Source organism: Lissotriton helveticus, chromosome 4_1, assembly GCF_964261635.1.
Source record: "Lissotriton helveticus chromosome 4_1, aLisHel1.1, whole genome shotgun sequence".
Classification (NCBI taxonomy): Eukaryota; Metazoa; Chordata; class Amphibia; order Caudata; family Salamandridae; genus Lissotriton; species Lissotriton helveticus.
Window position 1 is genome coordinate 1164958369 of NC_136063.1, and position 22191 is coordinate 1164980559.

Consider the following 22191-nt stretch of genomic DNA (forward strand, 5'->3'; position numbering starts at 1 on the left):
AGCCCCCTTTAGTCAGGTGTATGTACTTACTCTTGGAGGAGCTGTTGAAGTTCTGCACAGGGATGTTTGCAGGAGTGAAGGGAGAAATTAGATCCAGGCAATAACCCTGCCCTGTGATGGAAAGGACCAATTGGTCTCAGGTGATGGTTTGTTTAAGTGCAAGGAACCCCTGCAGTCTAACCCAAACAGGCGTTGTGTGGTTGGGTGGGGGAGGTGAGGGACAGCGTCACTGTTTGGCAGGCGCAGCTACCTTTGCCGCAACCCACTATCCATACCTTTGTAGTTATTGCCTCTATAGGCATCCTTGGAGTAACCTCAGAAAGGTTGCTGTTGCTGCATCTGACAGGAGGTGGAAGAGTTTGGAGAGGGGAATTTGGTGCAGCTACAAAACTGGGATTTAGAAAATAACCCACGTGGCGATGGGGACTGAAGAGCCCTCACTGCCTTAGGCATGTCCTTCTTGATTTGTTCTAGCATCTGATTAGCATGAGGCCCTAGGCGGTGTTCCCAACAAAGGGTAAGTTGATCAGAAGCTGCTGGACTTCTGGATTAAAGCCAGAGACACAGAGCCAGGCATAACGGCAAATGAGGATGCTTGACTTAATACCTTTGGCCACAGTGTCAGCCATGTCCATAGCACACTGGATGGTGGTGTTGGAAATATTCGGAGCCTCTGAAATTAATTATTGTGCCCGCTAGAAATCTCCAACCTGGGAAGGCGCTGGATCGTAATGGCCTGCTGATTGAACTGTACAAGCTCAACCCGGATGCCTTGGCGCAGCATATGCAGATGTTTGAAGAAAGCAGAAATGCAGAACTGCAGAACTGCTTCCCTGGGATCAAAGGATAGCAACTCTAGTCACAATATACAAAGATGGCAAACCCAGAGACAGGTGTTTATTCTACAGGCCCAGCTCTTTCTTGAAAGCTGAACCCAATATCCTGTCCAAGCTACTGGCAAGCCGCTTGACCCAGGTTATCAGCAAACTGGTACACCCAGTGCAGTGTTCCGGTGGGGCTTTATGCCCCACCGGCACACTGCACTGACCCGAGGAGATTGCATAGGGTGTTGGGGAGAATCGGAAATATCCATGAAGACACAGGAGTGGTCAAGTTGGACGCTACCATGGCGTTCGATACCATTGAGTGGCCATACCTGTTCGCAGTCTTGGCAAAGTTGGGTTTCGGGCCCAGGTTCCTAGGCTGGATACAGCTCTTATACACCAAACCCTTGACACAAGTAGTGGTAAACAATAAAAATCTGAGGTGTTTGTACTGAGTCGCAAAACACGTCAGGGGTGTCCGTTGTCACCACTTCTGTTTGCTCTTTCCCTCGAGCCCTTAGCAGCATGGATCCGTAGAGACCCGGTAATACAGGGTCTCAAGTGGTCTGAGGCCTTGGAGGACCGCATTTCTCTCTATGCGGATGATATCCTACTGTATCTAGCTTCCCCCAGGTTGTCTCTTAACACAGTCCCAGATATATTTGCCATCTTTGGGAGATACTCTGGCTACACAATAAACTGGGCCAAGTCCTTGCTGTATGTCCTCAGCGATGATCCTCCGTGTCTGCCTAACAACTGTCTGATTCAGATTGCTGGTGGGGGTTTCCTGTATTTAGGAATTTTCATTTCGGCGGACCCGAAGACTCGATACGACCGAAACCTGCTCCCCCCCCCTTCGGGAACTCAAATGTGATGTTGCACATTAGAGGGTGCTCCCCCTTTCCCTGCTGGGCAGGGCAGCTCTCTTTAAAATGATGGCATTGCTGCACTTTCTTTATGCAGTGCAGAACTACCCAGACTTGATCCTTGCGTGCTATGTTAAGGAAGTAGAGTGTCTCCAGAGGGAACTCCTTTGGGATGGTAGACCCCGAATAGCTCTACAGAAGCTGGCTCTCGGTTGGTACGATTGGGGGGAAATTGGCCTTCCAGATATAAGAAAATACTACTGGGCTGCCCACTTGGCTGCAAGTGACCACTGCACATATCGATGCTCGGAGGACCCGGGGTATAGAATGGACAAATAGCTGCTTCCTGGGGGTAACTATAATAGGGCCCTTTACTCTAGAATGCGCAAGTTCCCATTAACTGGGCCAACCAAACCCTCCGTGCAAATCTGGCGGGCAGAGAATCGAAGCCTGGGTTGGGAACAGAAGCTCACACTCGCCACTCCCTTGTGGGTTGCTGACCAACTAGGTACCTTGGAGACTTCAATGGGTTTCGACAAATGGGATATGATCGGGATCTCAAAGATAGGAGACCTAGGGAAGCGGGGATCATTTGCCTCCCTGAAGAAAGAGTACGAACTATCGGATACAGAGTATTTCTGTTACTTACAGATACGACATGCCCTGCTTCCGCAACTTCCCAAGGGTGCCTTTACCCCAGAGTACTCGCCACTGGAGGACGAGTTGCTTGATGGTTATATGAGTACGAAAGCGATCTTCCTTACGTACATGAAATTGATTAACAATACACCTGATCCCCTCACGCCGATTAGGGAACGGTGGTTGGATGACGAGCTGGATGACGAGGAATGGCAGGAAGCAATTTCCTCTTCTCGAGAGGTTGCAATTTCCTCTAGGCTGCGTCTGGTACAGCGAAAGATTCTTCATAGGGTGTATGTGTCTGGGTCTCGACTTGTCAACATGGGAAGGGTAAATGACGGGAGGTGCAGGAGACACATCTTATGGGAATGTGGTTGCATCCAAAGTTACTGGCAGGAAATACACGAGTGCATGAAAGAGGTTCTAGGGGTAAGTCTTCGACCTGAAGCCAAGCGCTGTCTCCTAAATGTATTGGACCTAAATAGCAAAGACAAAATATGAGCCATGTTGGGCCTGATGCTGGTTAAAAGGAATATAGCCCAGCTTTGGGGTCCTGGGGTGCCACCTCAACTCGTGAAATGGAGGGCAGACATGGACTGGTGCATGTATAGGGAGAAGATAGTGTATACAGCGCGTGGGTGCCCCAAGAAGGGGTCTACAATTTGGACTAAATGGAACGCATACCGAGGTGACATTTGTGCTCCACCAATAATCCCCTCCCTGGAGGATCCTATAATGCCGTGAGTCCTTAATTCAGTTGCCACCACTTGTATGATTCAATGTTCAGATGTAATTATACTGATAAGATGCTTTCTTCCTCCTGTATGTACGCATGGTCGATTCTCTTGTTTAATACAAAGAGCTTTAAAAAGAAAAATTCTTGTGCCCGCCGTCTATACTGATCAGGGGCGCTGTTGGAACAGGTCCCCCATCTCTTCCAATTGGACCTTGTCATACCTGGGGAGTAAGCCAATCGAACTGACGATTCACCAGTGGGTGACAGATTGAGTGGTCACCCTTTTTCCGCTGTTGTGAACGTATCTAGGACCCTAGTTAAATATTCCCGATTCATGCCCTTATGTGGTTATAACAAATCATATCCTTATAAAGGCATAAGAATCATATCCATATTTAGTCATAGCCAATGCAGTCCAAATACGGCAAGGCTACTCCCAAAGACTACTAGAAAGTACAACGCGTTCTTTAAACAAACCAAGCCTGCAGCAGCCCGGGAATTCCCCCTGCTTTTGTTTTGATTTGTCCAAGAACTCTTGGAGTCCTGAAAGAACTGTGAGTTCTTAGTGACGTCTTATGTCCACCCTTACGTCAAACTTGGCACCTTCCAGGTATAAATATACCAGCATCTGCCTTAGCAAAAACACGGTGGTTTGGAGCAGATCGGCTATCTACTTACCCGACGCCCTGCTGAAACGAGTGCTGAAGGAATCCGACCCTCCCATTGACGCACTGAGAGAGACGCTGTCTTTTCTCCCGGTCGAGAAATCCAGCTCCAGTTTTTCCAGTCACCCTTGCGGGTTGCTGAGAGATCGAGTCCTGAGAGAGAGATACAAGACCTCCTTCATTCTATAACCAAGGTACGGAGCTGATTAGTCCCTTAGAGAATTCTTGATTCAGATTCTTGGCAAAACTATCTTAACTAAAACTATATCTCACTTACTCCTTCCCACGTACTAGGCTTAGGTTAGGTACACCGGGGTAGGCGTATTTTAGAAACACCAGTTGAGCACGTTTAGTCAACTTTTATCATTGTATGTATTGTATCCGTTTTAAGTATCTTATGGCTTAGAAACCATATAATTGCTTTTAAAGTATTATTTCATAATACTCCTTTTACGGTACGCACTTTACTTTTTGACAAGTATTGCAATTGTGGCAATTCACTTCTCTTGCATGAGAAAGAAGACTGCTCAATAAATAACCACTTTTATTGAATAACGCCCGTCTCTCTATTTCTCTGCACTCCTGGTGAAACTAAGCATGCACGATTGACTGAGTGAAATAGCTGTCTATTGTTTCCGCAACTCTGGAGATATACTCCTTATTCTGGGGAGAGCAAAGTTGTCATGTTTATGCGGTTGTCAGAAACTAATCCCTTCTTGTCTATTCAGGAAAGTTAACACCTTCCTGTTTACTCGAGAAAGTTTCTAGTGACCTCTGAGCTAGCTGGCATTCATAATTAAGTCTAACATATTCAGTAGAGACCAAGTCGACCTCAGTCCTACGTCTAAACTATCGTTTATGTTATTCCAATGCGCTGAGCCTATTGGGAATATAGGAACTCTACTACATGGCGCCCAACGTTTGGTAAGGCGATAATCTAACGCTAGATACTAGAGTAACTCAGTCGTGCTTTTCACACAGACCCCTTTTTTCCGTAAAAACTCCAATAGACGGCTGGAGTGGGTAAAAGGTTAATATCCGCCAGAACTTAGTAGGATGAGAATCCTATGTATTAGTTTTTAGTTTAGTCAACGTTGAAGGATACAGTGTTCCAAAATATTGTGCACCTAATCTTTGTTACCTTGTAACTTGCTCTGCAAACTTTCTGTCAGAAAACATGCCAGAAAGTGACGACGAAAGGGAGAGAGATAGAGTAGCAGCTCAACTTTTAGCAGATGACACAACTCTCCAAAATGATAACCCGGAGGCTATAATCATCCCAGTCAATGTAAGGAAGAGTGTAACTTACAAACTTAGAAATAATGGAGTATCATCAAGAGGTGGTACAGTCATATTTGTGGTAGAGGCCCATGAATATCGGCAGACAGAGGTATTCTATTCCTGGATACATTTTCCGGCAGCAAATGCCGTGAGACGCGAGTTTCACTACTACAAAATAGATGAATCTCCAGAGGAATACGCCCCTTTCGAGGATGTTGAAATTCCACTAACATACCAAGAGCACCAACTCTGGTTTAAAGGCGCCCTAAAACATCAAAATCACATTACCAGGCTCGGTCCACTAGGTATACCAGGAGCCACATGGCCGGTTTTAGCCAGCTACACACCACATCCCGACATTGAAAAAATGTCAGACCAAGAACTTTTAGTTCAGCTAAAAGAATTGACAAAAGCATATAGAGAATTAGTTCAATTGACAATTGACGGTACAACCTACCACCAAAAATTGAAAGAAAGAGATATAGCAGAACAACCTTTTGAACTTGCCAAAATAATTGAAAAATCCTGTGAAGAACTAGGTAGAGATAGTTTGGGTGGGAAACCACTAAAACTACAACTAACTGAAAATCCTGAAAAAACCTTTATCAAGAATAATCTCAATACTCAAAAAAAAAGGTGGGGGGGGTAGTAGTAGTAGAAAAGCTTTATTCGATTTCAGCAAAATTTTAAAATCATAAAAGCAACACAGCAAGAAATTAATACATGTTGTGCATAATAAAACAGTAACTGACACATATAAATCATTACAATTAGAAAACTGTAGGTACAGTAATTGTAGGGCACATTAAGCTTTTCCTTTTTCTAAAAATACTCTTTAAAAAGCCAACCATGGTGGCCACACTCAGTTCATCATGTAACGACTGAAGGTACAGTAAGGCTGGGCGGCACTGGTACCATGTCCCGCTATTATTCAAAAGAGGTTTAATCCAACGGGCTCTCTCTTTACAATAAAATTTACAAAAGCAAATCACATGGAGGGTTGATTGTTCGGCCTCCCCATCACAGGGGCACTTACAAAGCTTTATTGCCCAGTCATTAATTTTGGGAAATGAGACAAGGCGAAAACAAATGTCAAATCTAAACCTTGTAAGTAAAAACCTGTCAAATCCCTTTGTACACCAATTCAAATAGGGTTGCATGTTAACAGATACTAGCGACAAATGATGCCGCACGACCGAGCCCTTGTTGAACTCAACCCCAAGCCGCAGGGATTCCAGATGGAACCAACAGGTGTTCTTTAAATCTTTCCTCGTGACCTTACATAAACCCTCTGGTACAGTAAAGAACTCGGGGTACCCCATGTCTTGGCAAAACTTTTGAATGTAGTTTAGCCAAGCTATTTTATTTGATTTATCCAGTGCCATAACATCGCAAATAATCTCTCTGTTCAACTCCAGTTCTGCTGCAGTCCAAACCCTGTGCCAGAGTAACAGAGGTTGCATCGCTATCAGATCGCTAATATGGCGAACACCCAACTCAGCGTGACAGTTATATACAGACTGACTAGAGGGTACCGCTAAAATGAACCTAAGAAAAGCATTTTCTACTTTTTGAATTTCCCTGGTATCTTGGATGCCCCAGACACCAGCACCGTATATGGCCGTACTAACACATTTGGCCGAATAAATTTTAAGTAAAATTTCGGGGGGTCTTCTGCCCATCTTGCATGAAAAAGACATGAGTGCTGCAATCGCTTTTTTAAAGGACAAGGTCCTGCTCCTAATAGCCGGACCCCAATGTCCCCCACCCTCAAGAACAACACCTAAGTAGGAAAAAGATTTGGTTACCTGCACTTTCTCCCTGCATGCAAATAGCTTGCAGGTTTTAGTTTTGCCCCTGGCGCACGTCATCACGTAGGTTTTTTTTACATTCAGTTTCAGACCCCTAGAGTCCATGAAATTAATATAGACATCTAGGGCTGTCTGCAGACCTCTCTCTGTCCTGGCCATGATGACGGCATCATCCGCATATAACAGGGAAACCACTTGTTTAGAATTAATTCTAGGTGAATCGATAACTTTGGACACCAAAGCATCCTCTAGGTCGTTGGTGTATAAATTAAAGAGAAGAGGCGCAAGAACGCACCCTTGCCTCACTCCACGCTTCACGTGGAAGGGCTTGGTGCACTCACCCCCGGTTCCGAATCTCACCCTGGCCCTTGCCCCGCATAGAGTTGCCTTAGGAACGAAATAATGGCCTCCTCCACATTAAGATCTTCTAAAACCCTCCACAGGCACTCGTGCTTAACGCAATCAAAAGCAGCACTCAAATCTATGAATGCTGCATAAAGTTTGCCCGCCTTGGCCTGAACATATTTCCCTTGTAAAAGTGTGAAGTTCAGGACCTGTTCGACGGTGCCCTTCCCCTCACAGAAGCCGTACTGGACCGGGGACAACACTCCTGCTTTTTCTACCCAAGATAATAGCCGGTTCAAGACAACCCTCCCTGTTATCTTCATAAAAGAATCAAGAAGGGAGATAGGGCGATAACAGGAGGGGCTCTCCCTATCTCCCTCCTTGAAGATGGGGACAATAACCGAATCGGACCAGGTCTTGGGAAACCCCCGTTCACAGATTGCCTCCAGTACTCTGTGCAAAATTGGGGAACATAAGTCGACCGAATATTTAAAAATGTCAATAGGAACCCCATCAATACCTGGAGCTTTACCCCCCTTGCTCTGCGCAATTGCAGCGGATACTTCCCCAACTGAAATACCCAGATCAATTTGGCAAAAAGTCTGTGATGCCTCCTTGTCCATGTCCTCTATATCGGCTAGCTTTGAAGTCCCCTCCGGGTTGTAGACTTCTGAAAAGAAGTCGATCCAGGAGTTTTCGTTGATAGCAACCTCCACCCTTGCATTATTAGCTTCATTAAAAAATGGTGCATTAACTGCATGCCAAAATAGGGCACTATCCTTGGATTGTGCGGCATTGGCCAGATCATTCCAAGCCGCGGCTTTGATGTTGTTCTTACAGTTGTTCCGTGCTAGGCGATATGCTTTCCTACACATAGTCACCTCGGCCGGGTCCCTAACCATGTTATGTAGCGCAGCTTTAAGGCGAGAATGCGCCCTGGAACAGGCAGCATCAAACCAGGAATTAGTAGACGGCCTGGGATTACGACCTCTTCCTGACCGGGACAGGTTGTCACGAATGGTCCGTGAAATTACCTCGAAGGCTGACAAGATATCTTCATTAGAAGTCTCTACTTCAAGACACATTTCAATTGAGGCGAGGGATCCCTTGACTATCTTGGTATGCATAGCCTCCGGATCTATCCGATTCCACTTAATCGCATAACCATTTTGTCTGGGCATATCGCATATTTTTAGCCAAGACAGTCTTTCAATCAATGAGCCGTGTTTCATGTGTGGTAAAACAATAGCAAAGGAGAGGGGAAGATGGTCACTAAAACCTACAGAATGAGTGGTAAAGTCTGAAAACCAGGTGGCATGACTAACAGAGGCAACAATAAAATCAATGATGGTACCAAGCCCTCGCCCCACAAAGGTTGCACTGAACTCCACGCAAGGGGTGCACATCCTATTAACAAAATCCAAATTAAAAGATGCCAGCATGTCATTCAGAGATTCACCCCCATCCAAATGGGAAAAGTGTGGGGACACAACATCCGCATCCGCCCCTATGGGTCCACAACCCCCCCGATCTTGTCCACACAAATTGTGGTTAAAATCCCCCCCGCAAACGATTATACAGTCCCTCCCCTTCGAGGTTTTAATCCCGTGAATGTCATCAATCATGGTAGAGACCAGGTCTGATACAAGGCACTTAGGTAGATTGTTATAGATATTAATCAAGATGATATCAACCTTGGAGACCAACCGGATTAGTAAAATCTGATGACAGTTTCCCATCTTGATTACCTTAATGTTATCCACACCCATCAAATTCGAGACATAGATACAAAGTCCACCCATATTCCTTCCACGTTTAGAGTGAAGGGCTGCAGCATGAAAGGTTTTATACCCATTTAGATGAATAGGCTCAACAGACCAAGTCTCTTGAAAACACAAGAAACCAAAGGGGCTTACAAACTCCAACCAAGAGGGGTCTAGCACCCTATCCTTAATCCCTGAGATATTCCAGAATAAAAACTCAATCTTCCCATGGGTCCTGTGCTCAACGGCTGATACCCTGTTACTTGATCCATCAAGAAGATCACAGTTCAGCCGTGCACTACTAGATTCAGGAACTTCAAGATGATCAGGGCCTAAGCTGTGGATAGGAACAGAGGCAGGAGCGCGGTGCAGCCTGGGAACAGTAGTTGGGTCACTAACATTGCAAACTGTAGGAGTGGGAACTGTCGGAAGGACCGGTACAACAGGTTTACAACTCAGTCAGTCCACGCCTTCTAGATCTCTTAAGCCTTCATAATGATTATAAAGGGGGATTTGAAAACAATTCAAAGGCCTGAGATCAGCAGGAGCACGTGAATTATTTGGATACTGAGTCCAAGGGCCAGAGTAGGCCGGATAGACAGGATATGAAAAGAATTTTCCCTGTTGTGAAGCTAATGAAGGTCTGAGGACACTATGATGCCCATCAGGATAAATATGCTGGGCCCTCCAGCAGTTAGCCTGAGGGTGCAGCAATGGCCTGACTGAACTTTGCAAGGCAGGTTCCCGCAGCCCAGAATTGTTCGCTGGGCATACCATGCTTCTAGGGTAGAAATAAGGCAGTTCTCGAGGTGTAATTGAACTACTACTTGTTTGGGAAGACCGGTTTAAAATATGACTAACCGCCCTTTTATCTTTAAAACTAATAATGACAATATCCCCCAAAATACTTTTTGAGGTAGGTCCCAGCCACGCAAGTCGCCGGACCATTAGGATTTCACCATTTAAGTAGAGGGGTAAAGGTCGGTCCTGTTTAAGCCAATAAATAGCCTTGTTTTTAAGCTGAACCTGATCTTCCCTCTTACCCGCCTCCAATACTGGGACTCCAGTGAGGATTACCACAAAAGGGGCAGCTTCGGGGGGCAAATTAACCATATGTCTTTTAGAGGTGTAGGGTCTTACAATAAAGTCTGCACCCGTAGATTTGGTCGGTGGGCAATTAGATGTCACACCCCCCGTAGCAACCTTGTCCGGCCTAGTAGTATCTCGCTTTGAGACTACAGAATCCTGAGGCGTGGTGCTTTTGAAGTGTTTTTTAGATTTGTCCAAGATCCGAGATGCATGGACCAAAGGTGCAATGGTAGGTGTAGAAGCTGGAAGTGACCCACCTAATCCCATAGGGCTCACTATGGGAACCCTAGAGGCCTTCTCTAAGGCTTCCAGGCGAGCAGTTATCCTCTTAAGTCTCTCTACCAATGGCAAAGTGAATGACCTAATCAATTTTTCTATACCCCCCAGTAGGTCTGATACCTCCTGATCTAGGGAATAAGAGGGTTGGGTGGAAATAACAACCGGGGAGGATGATCTTATAGGAAAATGGGCGGGCTTCTTATTTCGGGGGGAGGGCACAACCTTGTTTCTGGGTGTACCTGGTCCCTTTCTTCTCCTTTTCCTAGGGGGGGGGGGGTCCATGACATCGTTCTGCTTCCACCGCTGCAGTCTGAGTGTTGGACTTAGAAACAGCCTCAGCCGCTACAGGCAGGGTGTCTGTCGTTAGTTGCACCTCATCAATAATACTATCCAGCAAGCCGGAGAGATTGATGACAGGGTTGGGATTAGAAGCAACAGGGAATTCTGGGGGAGTAGCTCTATCCTGAAATAGCAAAGGATTACTTGTATCTAGCTGTGGTTCAGGGCTCTTAAGTCCCTCTGAGCTGTCATCTAACAAAGGCAATCCTGTAATGATAGGGCCTAATGAAAACATTTTGCTCTTGATGTGCTCGATAGAGCGGCGCCTTTCCGCGCGTCGCTCAGCTAGGGCTATATCTCTGTCAACCGAAGGGGCCACCCTGATAACAAAACTGTCCAAAGTCCCCCGTTTAGCACCCCCTTCTACTGCGGGTTTAGGGGTAGATAAAGACATCTTTTAATAAGATTACAGTAGGGAAAAATAGCGTATAAAAAGTAAAATGGGGTTAAACCCTATTGGCAGCCGTAAAATAGTTAAAACAAAAGTAATAATCTAATACACAAGATAAGAGGGTGACGCAAAAATGACTCAAACAGTGTTAAGGGGGCTTAACCCCTTCGACGCTCATGACGAGCTCAGCTCGTCATGGAGTTTCCATTGACTTCAATGGAAATTACATGAAATCGTGGATCATGCCATAGCATCCAAGTGGTTAATGGGGCACACAGCAAGGGGGTAGCCCAGGCCAGCCTCCTCGAGCCTCCGAGGGCCTGCCCTTTGCCCGGGCTTTGCCCCGGGCTCCGCCCCGCGCGCGTCCCGCGTCCGCGCTAATAGTTGGGATTAAATAGAGAGGAGGAGAGGGGGCGGGAAGAGTCACAGGTGCGCTGGTGTGCTTCGAGCGCTACTCCTGCTGGGACTCGCAGTCCCACACTCATGAACCGGACAGACTTCGGTCTCTCCCCGGTGTTCACGCTGGTTGTAGAACAAAAAGCAGGTTTCCCAAGTGTCAGCAGCAATCCGGGTTTTAAAAATGAAGAGTTGCTTTCCCAAGTGTCAAAAGCGATCCAATTACTGCGTGCAAAAGGCTGCGAGCAGCAAACCTTTTGAACTTGCCAAAATAATTGAAAAATCCTGTGAAGAACTAGGTAGAGATAGTTTGGGTGGGAAACCACTAAAACTACAACTAACTGAAAATCCTGAAAAAACCTTTATCAAGAATAATCTCAATACTCCAAAAAAAAGGTGGGGGGGGTAATAAACAAACCACTCCCAGAGAAAAACAATTTCAATCCAGAGGAAGGTCTCTTCAACGAAGAGATAAATCTCCAGAACAAGGAGGCAAGTCTCCCCTCTGAAAAAAGATACAACCTTAGAAATAGGGACAATTTGAGAAAACCTGACAGATATCAAGATATTGATACACGTCCCTCTCGATCTTTTCATGTGGTGTGTGGAATGTGGTGCGTGGAATGTGGTGTGTGATATGTGGTGTGTGGAATGTGGTGTGTGGAATGTGTGTGGAATGTGGGTGGAATGTGGTGTGTGGAATGTGGTGTGTGTGGTGTGTGGAATGTGGTGTGTGTGGTGTGTGGAATGTGTGTGGAATGTGTGTGGAATGTGGAATGTGTGTGGAATGTGATGTGTGTAATATGTGGAATGTGGAGTGTGGAACGTGGTGTGTGGAATGTGGTGTGTGGAATGTGGTGTTTGGTGTGCGGTATGTGGAATGTAGTTTACGCATATGAGACGTGGCTGAGGTTCTGGTTCTGTGTGGAATGTGGTGTGTGGAATGTGGGTGGAATGTGGTGTGCGGAATGTGGTGTGTGGAATGTGGTGTGTGTGGAATGTGGTGTGTGTGGTGTGTGTGTGGAATGTGGTGTGTGTGGTGTGTGGAATGTGGTGTGTGTGGTGTGTGTGTGGAATGTGGTGTGTGTGGTGTGTGGAATGTGGTGTGTGTGGTGTGTGATGTGTGGAATGTGTGTGGAATGTGTGAGGAATGTGGTGTGTGGAATGTGTGTGGAATGTGTGTGGAATGTGTGTGGAATGTGGTGTGTGTGGAATGTGTGAGGAATGTGGTGTGAGGAATGTGGTGTGTGGAATGTGTGTGGAATGTGTGTGGAATGTGTGTGGAATTTGGAATGTGTGTGGCGTGTGGAATGTGTGTGGAATGTGGTGTGTGGAATGTGGTGTGTGGAATATGGTGTGTGGAATGTGTGTGGAATGTGGTGTGTGTGGAATGTGTGTGGAATGTGGTGTGTGTGGAATGTGGTGTGTGGAATGTGGTGTGTGGAATGTGCATGGAATGTGTGTGGAATGTGGTGTGTGGAATGTGGTGTGTGTGGAATGTGGTGTGTGGAATGTGGTGTGTGGAATGTGGTGTGTGGTGTGTGTGGAATGTGTGTGGAATGTGGTGTGTGTGTGGAATGTGTGTGGAATGTGGTGTGTGGAATGTGTGTGGAATGTGTGTGGAATGTGTGTGGAATGTGGTGTGGAATGTGTGTGGAATGGGTGTGGAATGTGGGTGGAATGTGGTGTGTGGAATGTGGTGTGTGTGGAATGTGGTGTGTGTGGAATGTGGTGTGTGTGAAATGTGGTGTGTGTGTGGAATGTGGTGTGTGTGGTGTGTGGAATGTGGTGTGTGTGGTGTGTGATGTGTGGAATGTGTGTGGAATGTGTGAGGAATGTGGTGTGTGGAATGTGTGTGGAATGTGGTGTGTGTGGAATGTGTGAGTAATGTGGTGTGAGGAATGTGGTGTGTGGAATGTGTGTGGAATGTGTGTGGAATGTGTGTGGAATTTGGAATGTGTGTGGCATGTGGAATGTGTGTGGAATGTGGTGTGTGGAATGTGGTGTGTGGAATAGGGTGTGTGGAATGTGTGTGGAATGTGGTGTGTGTGGAATGTGTGTGGAATGTGTGTGGAATGTGTGTGGAATGTGGTGTGTGTGGAATGTGGTGTGTGGAATGTGGTGTGTGGAATGTGTGTGGAATGTGTGTGGAATGTGGTGTGTGGAATGTGGTGTGTGTTGAATGTGGTGTGTGGAATGTGGTGTGTGGAATGTGGTGTGTGGTGTGTGTGGAATGTGTGTGGAATGTGGTGTGTGTGTGGAAAGTGTGTGGAATGTGTGTGGAATTTGGTGTGTGGAATGTGGTGTGTGGAATGTGTGTGGAATGTGGTGTGTGGAATGTGTGTGGAATGTGTGTGGAATGTGGTGTGGAATGTGTGTGGAATGTGTGTGGAATGTGGTGTGTGGTATGTGGAATGTGGTGTGTGGTGTGTGGAATGTGTGTGGAATGTGGTGCGTGGAATGTGGTGTGTGGAATGTGGTGTGTGGAATGTGGTGTATGGAATGTGTGTGGAATGTGTGTGGAATGTGTGTGGAATGTGTGTGGAATGTGGTGTGTGGAATGTGTGTGGAATGTGGAATGTGGTGTGTGGTGTGTGGTGTGTGGAATGTGGTGTGTGGAATGTGGGTGGAATGTGGTGTGCGGAATGTGGTGTGTGGAATGTGGTGTCTGTGGAATGTGGTGTATGTGGAATGTGGTGTGTGTGGTGTGTGTGGAATGTGGTGTGTGTGGTGTGTGGAATGTGGTGTGTGTGGTGTGTGATGTGTGGAATGTGTGTGAAATGTGTGAGGAATGTGGCGTGTGGAATGTGTGTGGAATGTGGTGTGTGTGGAATGTGTGAGGAATGTGGTGTGAGGAATGTGGTGTGTGGAATGTGTGTGGAATGTGTGTGGAATGTGTGTGGAATTTGGAATGTGTGTGGCGTGTGGAATGTGTGTGGAATGTGGTGTGTGGAATGTGGTGTGTGGAATATGGTGTGTGGAATGTGTGTGGAATGTGGTGTGTGTGGAATGTGTGTGGAATGTGTGTGGAATGTGGTGTGTGTGGAATGTGGTGTGTGGAATGTGGTGTGTGGAATGTGTGTGGAATGTGTGTGGAATGTGGTGTGTGGAATGTGGTGTGTGTGGAATGTGGTGTGTGGAATGTGGTGTGTGGAATGTGGTGTGTGGTGTGTGTGGAATGTGTGTGGAATGTGGTGTGTGTGTGGAATGTGTGTGGAATGTGTGTGGAATTTGGTGTGTGGAATGTGGTGTGTGGAATGTGTGTGGAATGTGGTGTGTGGAATGTGTGTGGAATGTGTGTGGAATATGTGTGGAATGTGGTGTGGAATGTGGGTGCAATGGGTGTGGAATGTGGTGTGTGGAATGTGTGTGGAATGTGGTGTGTTGAATGTTTTGGGAATGTGTGTGGAATGTTGTGTGTGGAATGTGGTGTGTGGAATGTGTGTGGAATGTGGTGTGTGGAATGTGTGTGGAATGTGGTGTGTTGAATGTTTTGGGAATGTGTGTGGAATGTGGTGTGTGGAATGTGTGTGGAATGTGGTGTGTGGAATGTGGTGTGTGGAATGTGTGTGGAATGTGGTGTGTGGAATGTGTGTGGAATGTGGTGTGTGGAATGTGGGTGGAATGTGGTGTGTGGAATGTGGTGTGTGGAATGTGTGTGGAATGTGTGTGGGATGTGGTGTGTGTGGTGTGTTGTGTGTGTGGAATGAATGTGTAATGTGGTGTATGGAATGTATGTGGAATGTGGTGTGTGGAATGTGTGTGGAATGTGGTGTGTGGAATGTGTGTGGAATGTGTGTGGGATGTGGTGTGTGTGGTGTGTTGTGTGTGGTGTGTGGAATGAATGTGGAATGTGGCGTATGGAATGTGTGTGGAATGTGCGTGGAATTTGCGTGGAATGTGTGTGGAATGTGCGTGGAATGTGCGTGGAATGTGGTGTGTGGAATGTAGTGTGTGGAATGTGGTGTGTGGAATGTGTGTGGAATGTGGAATGTGGAGTGTGTGTGTGTGGAATGTGTGTGGAATGTGTGTGGAATGTATGTGGAATGTGGAGTGTGTGGAATGTGGAGTGTGTGTGTGGAATGTGGAGTGTGTGTGTGTGGAATGTGGAATGTGTGTGGAATGTGTGTGGAATGTGGTGTGTGGAATGTGATATGTGGAATGAGGTGTGTGGAATGAGGTGTGTGGAATGTGGTGTGTGGAATGTGTGTGGAATGTGGAATGTGGTGTTTGGAATGTATGTGGAATGTGTGTGGAATGTGGGTGGAATGCGTGTGGAATGTGTGTGGAATGTGGTGTGTGGAATGTGTGTGGAATAAGGAATGTATGTGGTGTGTGGAATGTGGTGTGTGGAATGTGTGTGGAATGTTTGTGGAATGTGGTATGTGGAATGTGTGTTGTGCGGAATGTGGAATGTGGTGTGTGGAATGTGTGGAATGTGGAGTGTGGAACGTGGTGTGTGGAATGTGGTGTGTGGAATGTGGTGTTTGGTGTGTGGTATGTGGAATATGGTGTGTGGAATGTGGAATGTGTGTGGAATGTGGTGTGTGGAATGTGTGTGGAATGTGTGTGGCATGTGGTGTGTGGAATGTGTGTGGAATGTGTGTGGAATGTGGTGTGTGGAATGTGGTGTGGAATGTGTGTGGAATGTGTGTGGAATGTGTGTGGAATGTGGTGTGTGGAATGTGGTGTGTGGAATGTGTGTGGAATGTGGTGTGTGTGGAATGTGTGTGGAATGTTGTGTGTGTGGAATGTGGTGTGTGGACTGTGTGTGGAATGTGTGTGGAATGTGGTGTGTGTTGAATATGGTGTGTGGAATGTGGTGTGTGTGTATGGAATGTGTGTGGAATGTGGTGTGTGGAATGTGTGTGGAATGTGGTGTGTGTGGAATGTGTGTGGAATGTGTGTGGAATGTGTGTGGAATGTGGTGTGTGTGGAATGTGGTGTGTGGACAGTGTGCGGAATGTGTGTGGAAGGTGGTGTGTGTGGAATGTGGTGTGTGGAATGTGTTGTGTGTGTGTGTGGAATGTGGTGTGTGTGTGGAATGTGGTGTGTGGAATGTGGTGTGTGGAATGTGTGTGGAATGTGGTGTGTGGAATGTGTGTGGAATGTGGTGTGTGTGGAATGTGTGTGGAATGTGTGTGGAATGTGGTGTGCGTGGAATGTGTGTGGAATGTGGTGTGTGTGGAATGTGGTGTGTGGAATGTGTGTGGAATTTGTGAGGAATGTGGTGTGTGGAATGTGTGTGGAATGTGTGTGGAATGTGTGTGGAATGTGGTGTGTGTGGAATGTGTGTGGAATGTGTGTGGAATGTGGTGTGCGTGGAATGTGTGTGGAATGTGGTGTGTGTGGAATGTGGTGTGTGGAATGTGTGTGGAATGTGGTGTGTGGAATGTGTGTGGAATGTGGTGTGTGTGGAATGTGGTGTGTGGAATGTGGTGTGTGGAATGTGGTGTGTGGAATGTGGTGTGTGGAATGTGTGTGGAATGTTGTGTGTGGAATGTGTCTGGAATGTGGTATGTGGAATGTGTGTGGAATGTGGAATGTGGTGTGTGGTGTGTGGAATGTTGTGTGTGGAATGTGGGTGGAATGTGGTGTGCGGAATGTGGTGTGTGGAATGTGGTGTGTGTGGAATGTGGTGTGTGTGGAATGTGGTGTGTGTGTGGAATGTGGTGTGTGTGGTGTGTGGAATGTGGTGTGTGTGGTGTGTGATGTGTGGAATGTGTGTGGAATTTGTGAGGAATGTGGTGTGTGGAATGTGTGTGGAATGTGTGTGGAATGTGTGTGGAATGTGGTGTGTGTGGAATGTGGTGTGTGGAATGTGTGTGGAATGTGGTGTGTGTGGAATGTTTGTGGAATGTGTGTGGAATGTGTGTGGGATGTGGTGTGTGTGTGGAATGTGGTGTGAGGAATGTGATGTGTGGAATGTGTGTGGAATGTGTGTGGAATGTGGAATGTGTGTGGAATGTGCAATGTGGTGTGTGGAATGTATGTGGAATGTGTGTGGAATGTGGGTGGAATGTGTGTGGAATGTGTGTGGAATGTTGTGTGTGGAATGTGTGTGGAATAAGGAATGTATGTGTTGTGTGGAATGTGGTGTGTGGAATGTGTGTGGAATGTTTGTGGAATGTGGTATGTGGAATGTGTGGTGTGCGGAATGTGGAATGTGGTGTGTGGAATGTGTGGAATGTGGAGTGTGGAACGTGGTGTGTGGAATGTGGTGTGTGGAATGTGGTGTTTGGTGTGCGGTATGTGGAATATGGTGTGTGGAATGTGGAATGTGTGTGGAATGTGGTGTGTGGAATGTGTGTGGAATGTGTGTGGAATGTGGTGTGTGGAATGTGTGTGGAATGTGTGTGGAATGTGTGTGGAATGTGGTGTGTGGAATGTGGTGTGGAATGTGTGTGGAATGTGTGTGGGATGTGTGTGGAATGTGGTGTGTGGAATGTGGTGTGTGGAATGTGTGTGGAATGTGGTGTGTGTGGAATGTGTGTGGAATGTGTGTGGAATGTTGTGTGTGTGGAATGTGGTGTGTGGACTGTGTGTGGAATGTGTGTGGAATGTGGTGTGTGTTGAATGTGGTGTGTGGAATGTGGTGTGTGGAATGTGTTGTGTGGTGTGTGTGTGTGGAATGTGGTGTGTGTGTGTGGAATGTGTGTGGAATGTGGTGTGTGGAATGTGTGTGGAATGTGGTGTGTGTGGAATGTGTGTGGAATGTGTGTGGAATGTGTGTGGAATGTGGTGTGTGTGGAATGTGGTGTGTGGACAGTGTGCGGAATGTGTGTGGAAGGTGGTGTGTGTGGAATGTGGTGTGTGGAATGTGGTGTGTGGGATGTGTTGTGTGTGTGTGTGGAATGTGGTGTGTGTGTGGAATGTGTGTGGAATGTGGTGTGTGGAATGTGGTGTGTGGAATGTGTGTGGAATGTGGTGTGTGGAATGTGTGTGGAATGTGGTGTGTGTGGAATGTGTGTGGAATGTGTGTGGAATGTGGTGTGCGTGGAATGTGTGTGGAATGTGGTGTGTGTGGAATGTGGTGTGTGGAATGTGTGTGGAATGTGGTGTGTGGAATGTGTGTGGAATGTGGTGTGTGTGGAATGTGGTGTGTGGAATGTGGTGTGTGGAATGTGGTGTGTGGAATGTGGTGTGTGGAATGTGTGTGGAATGTGTGTGGAATGTTGTGTGTGGAATGTGTCTGGAATGTGGTATGTGGAATGTGTGTGGAATGTGGAATGTGGTGTGTGGTGTGTGGAATGTTGTGTGTGGAATGTGGGTGGAATGTGGTGTGCGGAATGTGGTGTGTGGAATGTGGTGTGTGTGGAATGTGGTGTGTGTGGAATGTGGTGTGTGTGTGGAATGTGGTGTGTGTGGTGTGTGGTGTGTGGAATGTGGTGTGTGTGGTGTGTGATGTGTGGTTTGTGTGTGGAATGTGTGAGGAATGTGGTGTGTGGAATGTGTGTGGAATGTGTGTGGAATGTGGTGTGTGTGGAATGTGGTGTGTGGAATGTGTGTGGAATGTGGTGTGTGTGGAATGTGTGTGGAATGTGTGTGGGATGTGGTGTGTGTGTGGAATGTGGTGTGAGGAATGTGATGTGTGGAATGTGTGTGGAATGTGTGTGGAATGTGTGTGGAATGTGGAATGTGTGTGGAATGTGTGTGGAATGTGTGTGGAATGTGTGTGGAATGTAGAATGTGTGTGGAATGTGTGTGGAATGTGGTGTGTGTAATGTGGTGTGTGGAATGTGGTGTGTGGAATGTGTGTGTAATGTGTGTGTAATGTGTGTGGAATGTGTGTGGAATGTGAGTGGAATGTGGTGTGTGTTGAATGTGGTGTGTGTGGAATGTGTGTGGAATGTGGTGTGTGGAATGTGGTGTGTGGAATGTGTGTGGAATGTTGTGTGTGGAATGTGTGTGGAATGTGTGTGGAATGTGTTGAATGTGTTTGGAATGTGTGTGGAATGTGGCGTGTGGAATGTGTGTGGAATGTTGTGTGTGGAATGTGGTGTGTGGAATGTGGTGTGTGGAATGTGGTGTGTGGAATGTGGGTGGAATGTGGTGTGTGGAATGTGGTGTGTGTAATGTGGTGTGTGTGGAATGTGGTGTGTGTAGTGTGTTGTGTGTTGAATGTGTGTGGTGTGTGGAATGTATGTGGAATGTGGTGTGTGGAATGTGTGTGGATTGTGGTGTGTGGAATGTGGTGTGTGTAATGTGGTGTGTGTGGTGTGTGGAATGTGGTGTGTGGAATGTGTGTGGAATGTGTGTGGAATGTTGTGTGTGGAATGCGTGTGGAATGTGGAATGTGGAATGTGTGTGGAATGTGGTGTGTGGAATGTGGTGTGTGTAATGTGGTGTGTGTGGTGTGTGTGTGGAATGTGGTGTGTGGAATGTGTGAGGAATGTGGTGTGTGGAATGTGTGTGGAATGTGGAATGTGTGTGGAATGTGGAATGTGTGTGGAATGTGGTGTGTGGAATGTGTGTGTGGAATGTGTGTGGAATGTGTGTGGAATGTGTGTGAAATGTGTGTGGAATGTGGTGTGTGGAATGTGGTGTGTGGAATGTGGTGTGTGTGGAATGTGTGTGGATTGTGTGTGGAATGTGGTGTGTGTGGAATGTGGTGTGTGGAATGTATGTGGAATGTGGTGTGTGGAATGTAGTGTGTGTGGTGTGTTGTGTGTGGAATGTGTGTGGTGTGTGGAATGTGGTGTTTGGAATGAGTGTGGAATGTGGTGTGTGGAATGTGGAATATGTGTGGAATGTGTGTGGAATGTGTGTGGAATAGGGTGTGTGGAACGTGGTGTGTGGAATGTGGTGTGTGGAATGTGGTGTGTGAAATGTATGTGGAATGTGGTGTGGAATGTGGTGTGGAATGTGTGTGGAATTTGTGTGGAATGTGTGTGGAATGTGTGTGGAATGTGTGTGGAATGTGGTGTGTGGAATGTGGTGTGTGGAATGTGGTGTGTGGAAATGTATGTGGAATGTGGTATGGAATGTGTGTAGAATGTGTGTGGAATATGTGTGGAATGTGGTGTGTGTGGAATGTGTGTGGAATGTGGTGTGTGTGGAATGTGTGTGGGATGTGTGTGGAATGTGGTGTGTGTGGAATGTGGTGTGTGGAATGTGTGTGGAATGTGGTGTGTGGAATGTGGTGTATGTGGTGTGTGTGGAATGTGTGTGTAATGTGGAATGTGTGTGGAATGTGGAATGTCTGTGGAATGTGTGTGGAATGTGGTGTGTGGAATGTGTGTGGAATGTGGTGTGTGGAATGTGGTGTGTGTGATGTGTGTGTGTAATGTGTGTGGAATGTGGAATGTGTGTGGAATGTGGAATGTGTGTGGAATGTGTGTGGGATGTGGTGTGTTGAATGTGTGTGGAATGTGGTGTGTGGAATGTGGTGTGTGGAATGTGTGTGGAATGTGGTGCGTGGAATGTGGTGTGTGGAATGTGGTTTGTGGAATGTGTGTGGAATGTGGTGTGGAATGTGATGTGGAATGTGGTGTGGAATGTGGTGTGTGGAATGTGGTGTGTGGAATGTGGTGTGTGGAATGTGGAATGTGTGTGGAATGTGTGGAATGTGGTGTGAAATGTGGTGTGGAATGTGGTGTGGAATGTGTGTGGAATGTGGTGTGGAATGTGGTGTGGAATGTGGTGTGTGGAATGTGTGTGGAATGTGTGTGGAATGTGGTGTGTGGAATGTGTGTGGAATGTTGTGTGTGGAATGTGGTGTGTGGAATGTGTGAAATGTGGTGTGTGTTGAATGTGGTGCGTGGAATGTGGTGTGTGTGGTGTGTGTGGAATGTGTGTGGAATGTGGTGTGTGGAATGTGTGTGGAATGTGGTGTGTGGCATGTGTGTGGAATGTGGTGTGTTGAATGTGGGTGGAATGTGGTGTGTGGAATGTGGTGTGTGTGATGTGTGGTGTGTGGAATGTGTGAGGAATGTGGTGTGTGGAATGTGTTTGGAATGTGTGTGGAATGTGTGTGGAATGTGGTGTGTGGAATGTGTGTGGAATGTGGAATGTATGTGGTGTGTGGAATGTGGTGTGTGGAACGTTTGTGGAATGGGGTGTGTGGAATGTGTGGTGTGTAGAATGTGGAATGTGGTGTGTGGAATGTGTGGAATGTGGAGTGTGGAACGTGGTGTGTGGAATGTGGTGTGTGGAATGTGGTGTTTGGTGTGTGGTGTGTGGAATATGGTGTGTGGAATGTGGAATGTGGTGTGTGGAATGTGTGTGGAATGTGGTGTGTGGAATGTGTGTAGAATGTGTGTGGAATGTGTGTGGAATGTGTGTGGAATGTGGTGTGTGGAATGTGGTGTGGAATGTGTGTGGAATGTGTGTGGAATGTGTGTGGAATGTGGTGTGTGGAATGTGTGTGGAATGTGTGTGGAATGTGTGTGGAATGTGGAGTGTGAGGAATGTGGAGTGTGTGTGTGGAATCTGGAGTGGTTCCACACACCACATTCCACACACCACATTCCACACACCACGATGTAATCTGGGATTCAAATCGTATCCAAATTGATTGTAACAATGTTTAACAATTTTTAAACTAAAATAGTCTGAATTCAAAATTTTCATGGAAATAAAGTTTTACTTTATTAAATGGGGAAAATGTTACTTTGCATGAAAAATATTTTTTAACCCCGAGTTTTGCAGCTTTTCCTTTGAAATATCTGTGCTTTCTGCTGCTTACTTGTATTCCTGGTGAACAAAGTGTGTTTAAATGCAAAGTGTGTTTAAGACTGCAGTACCGCCTCCTGTCTACGGGGGCAG